General features: G+C 42.6%; 1 protein-coding gene across 6 annotated transcripts in view; it reads right to left on the reverse strand.

Moving 5' to 3' along the window:
• TTC7A (tetratricopeptide repeat domain 7A) overlaps positions 1-9,938 on the reverse strand; it is a 290,642-nt gene that overhangs the window by 31,536 nt on the left and 249,168 nt on the right. The gene's annotated exons all lie outside the window — the stretch shown is intronic.

Raw genomic sequence — 9,938 nt, forward strand, 5'->3', positions numbered from 1 at the left:
CTCTGGCCCAGGTAGGGGCGCAGCTGGCTAATGAGCCGAAGCTGATAACAGGTGCTCCTGACCGTCGCATCCACCTGAGATGTAAGGTGGAGCGACGAGTCAAGGAGCACCCCCAAGCTGCGTACTGAGTCCTTCACGGGAAGCTTGATTCCGTTCAGGACAGGTGGAACCACCACCATTCCCGGACCAGGAGAACCTATCACGAGCACCTCCGTTTTCTCTGGATTCAGACTGAGTCAGTTTTCCCTCATCCAGCCCATTACCGACTCCAGACAGGCCACGAGAGGAGACATGCCATCCCCGGTCACTGCATCAGTCGGAGACATAGAGAAGACTATTTGGGTGTCATCAGCGTACTGATAACCCCGCGCCCCATGTCTCCGGATGATCTCTCCCAGCGGTTTCATGTAAATGTTGAAAAGCATGGGAGACAGAATGGCTCCTTGAGGGACCCCAGATGTAAGGGCCCTCTTATCGGAGCACACGTCTCCCAGCTGCACCATCTGGAACCTCCCAGAGAGGTAGGACCAGAACCACTGGAGCGCAGTGTCCCCGATTCCCACCTCTGCCAGGCGCTCCAGAAGGATACCATGGTCTATGGTATCGAAAGCCGCTGAGATGTCCAAGAGCACCAACAGGGACACGCTTCCCCTGTTGATGCCCAGACGGAGATCATCGACCAAGGCGACCATGGCCGTCTCAACCCCGTAACCCGCCCGAAAGCCGGTTTGAAATGGGTCTAGATAATCCGTTTCATCCAAGATCGATTGAAGCTGGATTGCAACCGCCCTCTCGATCACCTTCCCCAAAAATGGCAATAGCAAGACTGGCCGATAATTATTATGCATCAGGGGGTCGAGGGAGGGCTTTTTTAACAGCGGTTTTACAATGGCCAATTTCAAGCTGGATGGAAATTGCCCTTCCCTCAGAGATGTATTTATAATCCAGTGTAACATTGAAGTTACCACCGGTCCCCCCTGAGCCGCTAGCCATGAGGGACAGGGATCAAGAGAGCAGGTTGTCTTCCGAACGCTTCTAAGGATCTTGTCCACATCATCGGTACTAACCGACTCAAACTGATCCAGTTTAATGGAGTCCACGGAGGCTCTGGATACCTCTACCCTAGGTTCTGCCCTAATGCCGGCGTTAAGACCTTCACTTATCTGAGAGGTTTTATCCGTGAAGAAGTTGTTAAATTGGTCACAGCAGGCCTTATAAGGTTCAAGGATCTGGTTCAGGGCAGGAGAGAGCTGAGTTAGCTCCCTGACTACCCTGAACAACTCTGCTGGACGCGACACGAGCACCATAGAACGAGTTCTTAGCTGCTCGTATCGCCTCTCCATAGTCCTCCAAAAGGCGGTCTAGGAGAGCCTTGTCGGCTAAGCGTAGGTGTTTCCGCCAGCGATGCTCTAGCCGTCGCAGGACCCGCTTCCTCGCCCGGAGATCTTCCGTATACCAGGGCTTACGTTTGGAAGCAGGCCTGAGAGGGCGCTTGGGAGTGATACTGTGTATAGCCCTAGAAAGACCGGTATCCCAGATACCAGTCAGGGCATCAACAGAGTCGCTGTCATTTCCAACCATGTACCCCTCTAAGGCTTCCTGGAACCTTTTGGGTTCCATCAGCCTTCGAGGGTGGACCATTCTAATAGGTCCACCACCCCCGGGGGGGGATCTGGATAGAAGCCTTGATTTTTGCCTCCACGAGGAAATGATCCGTCCATGACAGGGGGGAAATGTTAGTTATTTCCGCCCACGAATTTTCCGCATCCGTACAAAAAACCAAATCCAGTGTATTACCCGCAAAATGCGTTGGACCTGCGATCAGCTGGGACAGGCCCATGGCCGTCATGGTATCCATGAATTCCCGAGCCGCACCGGATGGAATATAGTTGGCCGCGAAGGGGATGTTGAAGTCACCCAGGACTAATAGCCTGGGTGTTTCCAGCATCAGCTCCACAACCAACTGTGTCAGCTCATTAAGGGAGTCCGTTAGCGCACGGGGTGGCCGATACACCAACAGAATCCCCAGACTGTCCCTAGCCTTCAGGGTCAAGTAAATACACTCGATAAAGGAAGTTTGACGGATGTGGTTCCTGGTGAGAGACAAAGTGTTCTTGTGTACCAAGGCAACACCCCCCCCGTCCACCTAACCTGGTCTGGTCCTTCACCGAGAACCCGGCAGGGAGGGCCTGCGCCCACACAGCATCCCCCTCAGGCCCAAGCCAGGTTTCGGTAATGCAAGCCAGGTCACAATTACCAGCTTCCAACAGATCGTGGATGATGTGGGTCTTGTTGTTAATAGACCTGGCATTGCACAGGAGCAGAGACAGGGTTTGTGGCACGGTTGGAATGACCCTCAGGTCCCTTTGGTTAGGAGGGGGACAGGAAGGAGAGATAGATATAATAATAATAATAAACTTTATTTATACCCCGCCCTTCCATAAAAAATGATCAGGGCGGCTTACAAGATTTATAAAAACATTACAATACAAGTTAAAATCCAATATAACAGTTAAAAACATTATTACAAAAACAAAAACAGGAACAGGAAAACAATAAAATGGGAAATACACATATCAGGGGCAGAGTGAGACATCAATCCGGGTCAAAAAGAGGGGGAGAAGATGGGAGAAAGGGGGCAGGAAAATAAATAGACAAATTAAGGTGGGAAGGCCAACCGAAACAAGTATGTTTTCAACTGTTTTTTAAAAACAGCTAACGAGGTGGCGGTGCGAAGCTCTGCAGGGAGCTTATTCCATAGGGAGGGGGCAGCAATAGTAAAGGCCCTCTGTGAGGTCCGTATATAGTTGGATCTAGGGACCTCCAATAGTTTACTCCCAGAAGTTCTGAGTGTGCGAGGCGGATTATATGGGGAGAGGCGGTCCTCTAAGTACCCTGGGCCCAAGCCATTTAGGGCTTTATAGGTCAAAACCAACACCTTGTATTGAGCTCGGAAGCGAATAGGCAGCCAGTGAAGATCTTTTAAAATAGGTGTTACATGGTCTGACCTGGAACTACCAGCGACCAATCTAGCTGCCATATTCTGCACCAATTGCAGCTTCCGAGTTTGGTACAAGGGTTGCCCCATGTAGAGCGCATTGCAGAAATCTAATCGAGAGGTTACCAAAGCATGTACAACAGTTTCTAGGTCCTTTCGGTCCAGGTAGGGACGCAGCTGGCGTATCAGCCGAAGCTGATAGCAAGCACTCCTGACCGTCGCATTCACCTGAGAAGTCAGCTGATGCATCGATCTCGCCTTCCTCTGTAACGCAAGTCCGCTCTCCTACCGCCATACCTCCTTGGGCCAGTGCAGCAGAAGGTACCACTCACCCAACCAAATTAAGGTGAATAGTTTTTGTTGCTGTTGTTATTTGTCACCAAGTTGACTCTGTCTTATGACAATGCTATAAATGAGAGACCTCAAGGATCCTCAGTCATCAAGGAATCTTGCAAAATCAAGGCCATGGTTTTCTTGACTGAATAAATACACCTTAGTGAGGTCTCCACACCAATTCTGTACTGCATTTTCCATTATGTATTATCTGCTCCATTTTCCCCAAGGTGAGCACTGTTGTCTTTTTGGGAGAAGACTGAGGCAAAGAAGGTGTTGAGTAGTTCTGTCTTTTCTTTGTCACCTGGCTAGTGGCTTGTATATTAGTGTCATTCCTATCACTGATAACTTAGGGAGCTGACTGAAAATCCAAGATGTAGTCTGTGCTTTGTAGGTTTTGCAAAAAGCCCATTTAGCCGAATATGCAATACAGTCCCTTCATGAGCCTCTACTACTTTGGAAACTTCCTCACTTTCACATTTTCTTGTGGATGCAAAGCTAGGATTTCCTTTTGCCTGGACTTTAGAAGAACAAAACAAAGCAAAACCAGAAATGAGAAATATGTGGCCTACTAGATGTTATTAGACTGGATCTCTTGCTTGCCAGCAGAACCAGTGGTGAGGGATGATTGGATGTAGCTGTCCAACATATGGTGGTGTGGGTGTCAAATGTTCCCTGTCTTTGCCAGAAAGGAAAGAATACAAATCACAACTGCAAACCAAACAGATAAACAAAACAAAACAAAAATGAAGCAGGGAGAGATAACAAAGTAGACTATCCAATCTCGATAAGTGGGTTCATTATTTCAGTTCTGTGACTGGAAAACAACAGGCAATGGCAAAAAAACAGACTACCTCAACTGTGCAATTAAATAAACTGGCAAATAAATAAATTGGATCTGCTCTTGGAGGAGCTGGCTTGCAAAGATAAATAAATTGACAAAGTCCAATGCACTGCTATACAGCGGTGGCAACAAGGTTAGCTGTAAGAGCAAAGGAGCTGGCCCTTTCCCAGGGCTATTTGTAATTAGAAGAGCCACTGCATTGTCCTTCCGGCTGAGACTGAGATGCTCTTTAAGCAAACACAAGATGCACTTTCCAGCCTTCTAAACACATTTGAATGCCCAAATAAATAATTGCCTCATCAATGTTTGGGCTTTGCATTCAGCTAAATAGTTCAGGACTGCCAGAAGGGAAACACAAGATGGTAAATGACCACATAAAACTTTGAGATGCACACAAACCTAACCCACCCCAGCAATAAAACTATAGGATGACAGTAGTTCAGCCTCAACCACTCAAAATTTAGATTCACTAGAAAGTTTGCTAGAGAGCCCGATAAAACCTTGCCACCTGAATGCTGTCATCACAATTGCCAGATGAGCTGTCCTGGGAAAGGGCATTCTAAAGACAAGGGACCACTACTAACACGTGTCTCTCACCCTGGATTTCACCTTGCTATCTAAAGACTGCAATCCTGAGATTACATGATCAATAGATAGACAGTAAAAGAGTTTCCATACCTTGGTTCAAACATCAATCAGAGTGGAGACTGAAACCAGAAGATGACTAGGAATGGGAAGGGCAGCCATGAAAGAGCTAGAAAAGATATACAAATTATCACTAAAATTAGAATCGTATAAATCATTGTATTCCCTACCATTATGTACAGATGTGACAGCTAGACAGTGAAGAAAGTAAATATGTAGGAGGAAAATCAGTTCATTTGAGATGTGGTGCTGGAGAAAAGTGCTGAGGGTACTGTGACAGCCAAAAAGACTTGAACAGATCCAGCTTGAACTCTCTCTGGAAGTTAAGATGATGAAACTAAGACTGTTGTACTTAGGCCACATCATGAAAAAACATGACTCACTGGAAAAGACAATAATGCTAGGAAATTGGAAGTAGAAAGAGAGGAAGTCCATTAGTCAGATGGATGGACTCAATTAGGGAGGTCACAAGTATGAATTTGCAGGACCTAAGCAAAGCAGTGGGAGACAGTGAAGACTTGCAGATGTATCGTCCACAGGTTCTCCATGAATCAGGGTTGACTTGAAGTTGGTTAACAACAACAATAAGGACAGAGAGCAGAGATAATCTACATAAGTGTTTCGAGGTAGTTAAGAGAGCTTTTGAGCATGAAATTGAAGAGTTAAGAGAGGATAAAATAAGCCAGGACCCCACTTTTTTATGGAAGCAGATCCTGCCTCCCCCTCTTATCTTTTTCAGATATCCCCATATTTTTAGAATATACTGGCTGTATAATTTGATTCAGTCCAAGATACTAGGATTGGGAATTTCACTGAACATCTCATCGCCAAGATTTTAAGCATTGTGTATGAATCTTGTGAATCATGCCTCTTCCCCTCCATTACGTCTAGTAGAAAAGTTGAAGATGCATACTTCTGTAGCAGTAGGACTAGACAGCCTTGTATATATGCCTGGAATTCCCATACAGGCATTGTTACCGTATTGGAGTGGTTCCCAACCTTCCTAATGCCGTGACCCTTTAATACAGTTCCTCATGTTGTGGTGACCCAAACCCATGAAATTATTTTTGTTGCTACTTCATAACTGTAATGAAATAGGTGTTTTCCAATGGTCTTAGGCGACCCCCATAAAGGGGTCATTCGATCCCCAAAGGGGTCCCGACCCACAGGTTGGGAACCACTGCCGTATTGCCTACAGTAGTTCCTCTGCACAATGATGTCAGTGCTCCTAAGTCACAAGATGGATCATACCTCTAAGGAATAACAATACATAGGCCTGAATGTTAATGTCATGGGAATTCATGCACCAATGTACAGCAGGAGCATCTGTGGAAACAGCAGAATGCTGCACACTCTTTTCTCAGGTGCTCTTTTTCTCTGTGTATGCAAGGGCTAAACTAATCCCCATTCTACTGAAGCAGCTTTTCTATACTTATGCACAGTCCAGCACTAACATATTTCCTTAAAAAACAACAAACAAACAGTAAACTGTGTAGCATAATCTGTTCTTTGACATACGTAACCAGATTATTTCATTTCTATACTTTCCTGTTTCCATTCATAAATTCATTCTGTCTAGCCTCTGGAACAAACTATGAATTTTTAAATAAATACTTTGGTATAGGAATCTATCCCTGTACTTTCCATATTATTTCTACTTCTGGTACCAAATTGTATGTTAAAAAGGGAATATCTATGAACACATTTCCTTCGTCATTTATTATATACATAGGAAGTGAACATTTTCCCCACTAACAGACAAATTTATTAATTCAAACAGATAATTCTGTTTATCCTATCCTGATGCTGATTCCCAGTATCACTGAACTGCTAGCTTGGAAGAATGGCTTCTTTTGACTCCACTGCTCCATCTATGTTGTGATTCATGAGTAAAACAATTCCCAACCCCAAATAATTTGTCCCAAAAGAATGGAAAACGGCACAGTGTTTCATCAAAGACTGGGCAATAAAGTCAGCCAACATGTCATATCCATGACGAACATTTGGCCAGAATGCTAACCAATAAATCACTTGAGAAAAGGTCAACAACAGCAACTATAACAGGTAATGCTGTGCTGAATGTTGTCTGCCTATCAACAAACCTGAAATTAGCTGGTGCCTTACATCTTGGTGAAAGGTCAGGATTAAGAAAGGTTTGGCAGCACAGATGAGGCAGAATCACAAAAATGTTACCAAGATCATAACCTCTGGGAACAAGATCATTATCCATGGAATTTTGTAATGAACCCAGTTTATTTCACACAGCTGTCAACTATACCTTCTCTGGCCTTAATCCATCCTCTGGCCAAGAGGAAGGGAGGAAGCTTTCTCCAATGAATCAGTGGTCCAAAATACACTGCAGAAATAATCCAGTTTGAAACAACTTTAACTGCTCTGGCTCAGTCCTAGGGAATCCTGGGAATTGTAGTTCATTTTGGCACTAGAGCTCTCTAGTAGAGAAGGCTAAACGTCTCACAAAATTGCAGTTCCCAGAGTTCCCTAGCATTGAGTCAGGACAGTTAAAGTGGTCTCAAAGTGGATTATTTCTGCAGTGTGCTTTGGACCAGTGTCTATTATTCCAGGACCTTCTTGGAAACATGGCTTTTACAGAGTCCCCAGATGCAGAGGGGCATCCTGCCAATCTGAATTCTGCCCCCTCACAAAAAGGTCCAGTATCAGGCAGCCAGGGCCTTTAAGAAACAAGCGTAACTCTTCAGAGTGTGCAGTAATTTTATATAATATTTTAAAATAATGTTGTGTTTGAAACAAAGTTTGTGTACACTGAACCATCAGAAACTAAAGATGTTATTGTCTCAGCCACCAATGAAAAAAGTTTTGGTTTTTGGAATATTTGGGATTTTGGAGTTCCAGATAAGGGAAACTCAACCTATATTTGCAAATGTTAACAGTGATCTGCTGGCAATCATGAGCAACCTGTCCAGGTCTACTGAGAACATGCATTACCTAGTTTGACCCTGCCTTAATCTACCTCTCCTTGCTTTTCTAAATAAATAAATTATTATTAACTGTATTTTATTATAATTTGTTGTATTGTAATCATGTGGACTGGTTTAAGGAAGGAGGAGATAGTAGGATTTATTTTACTGTGTTTTATGGTTTTATATTGATGTAAGCCACCTCGATCTTTATTGAAGAGATGAGATAGAAATAATAATTATTATTATTTCCCGATAGATTCTAATGTGGCCATTCAAGACTATACTGAGGTTGCAAGCCAATCCCTCTCTCCCATGACCTCTAAGCTAAATAATAAGGATACAACAACAGCTACGGTTGTGGTGCAAAGGATGGTCCATATTCTTTCTCTCTGTATATGCTTGGCCAAGGATCTAGGAATGCTGAATGAGTCCTCCTTTGCCTCACATTAGAGAGGTCAATATACTGTGTGAGGGCACAGGAGAGGTCTTTTTCTGCTGTGGCACCAAACTGTGGAATGCTCTCTCTTTGGAGGTCTGGTTTCATCTAGGTGCCAGCTAGAAACCTGGCTATTTGTTAAAGCATTTGGATCTGCCTGATTTCCTTCAAAATGCTATACACAGGAATTTTAAAACTGTTTTAATCTTTCAAAAGTGCTTAAATTTGTTAATGTGTTTAGTGTGATTTTGGTCTATTTATATTATTCTTATTATGTTAAATTGTTTTTAATATAATCAAAATGTAGAAATATGAGCATTAGCACATCAAGGAGGTATATTAGACATTTTAATTCTGGTATATCACTGGGAGAAGACAATTTAAGGTCTAGATGGTAGCAGAAAATTTTAGACAAGTATAGAAGCTAGTGGGAAATGTAAAGGAAGTAACAAATATTAAGGACGATATTATGGTCTTAGAGAAGAGAATTGTAAATATGAAGAGATGGTTTTGTTGAGATATGAACTATGTAAGAACTGATACATTATGTTTTATTTTATGACTTGGAAACAATAAAAATATGTTTTAAAAATTATGTTAAATTGTTTTAATTTGTTACTGTTGATTTTGCCTATACGCTGTCCTGAGATCCTTTAATATAGGAAGGGAGGAGTAAGGAAGAAATATAAACCACAGGGGTTAGAGTAACAGTAATGGTACCATTACCTCCTATCTCCTTCTAATCTCAACCCAATCCCCCCAAGGTTTGAATGTAAAGATACTGATCTGATGCTGTTATTTAAAAATAATGAATGAATGAATGCCTTTATTTCAGTCAACAAACCATAGGCAGTTACAAAACAAAACAAAAACAGCAACAAATTAAATAACAGCAAGAGTAGTACATACACAGCATATAAACAGGCATGTAAAATACATTATAACAAGGGTTTTGTTAACAGACTCACCACTTCATAATCCAACCCACCCCAATTTTCCATAAGTGTTTGAGCCGGGAGAGAACATCACTACTCGCCTTTATAGCACATGACTTTGCGAATTTTTATAGCAGAGAAAATAAACTTTGCGACTTCCTCTGTGATCTTTTTATCCTCATCTGCCAATAAAAACTTCAGGTACCATTCAGAGGTTCTGCCTGGATGTCTATTTCATAAAGGGGTAATAGTCTATCATCCTTATAAAATAAACAATAAAGAAGAATATGAGATATGGATTCTGCTTGGCACTCTCCACATTGACAAATTCTATCCTTATATTCAATTTGATGGAAACGTCCCTCTAGCATAGCTGAAGGAATTACGCTGAACTGGCCTTTGCTGAATGCCAACTGATATTTGGAGATTGTTAAATTTTCCAAATATTTTGCCCCCCTTTGGGTTGAAGCACAGTCCCAAACCATTTGGGGAGCAGGTAGAACATGTGGCAGATGTGGAGTATTGCATGTCAGTGTCTTTACTACGTTGTATAAGAATCTGTTGTGCCTTAGGCCAGTTCAGAGTACCTAAAAAGTCGTGCAAGAGACCCAATTTCTGGAATGTTTCTGTCACCGATTTAATCAGATTGGTGGTGTATGTGTCTCTATATATTAAATAGGTATATCCAGTCTCAGGTCCTGCAAAAATAAGTTTCAGGAAGTAACCTAAGGTAAATTTCCATGCGAGGCATAATAATAATAATAATAATAATAATAATAATAATAATAATAATAATAATAATAATAAT

The sequence above is a fragment of the Sceloporus undulatus genome, chromosome 1, assembly GCF_019175285.1.
Source record: "Sceloporus undulatus isolate JIND9_A2432 ecotype Alabama chromosome 1, SceUnd_v1.1, whole genome shotgun sequence".
NCBI lineage: Eukaryota > Metazoa > Chordata > Lepidosauria > Squamata > Phrynosomatidae > Sceloporus > Sceloporus undulatus.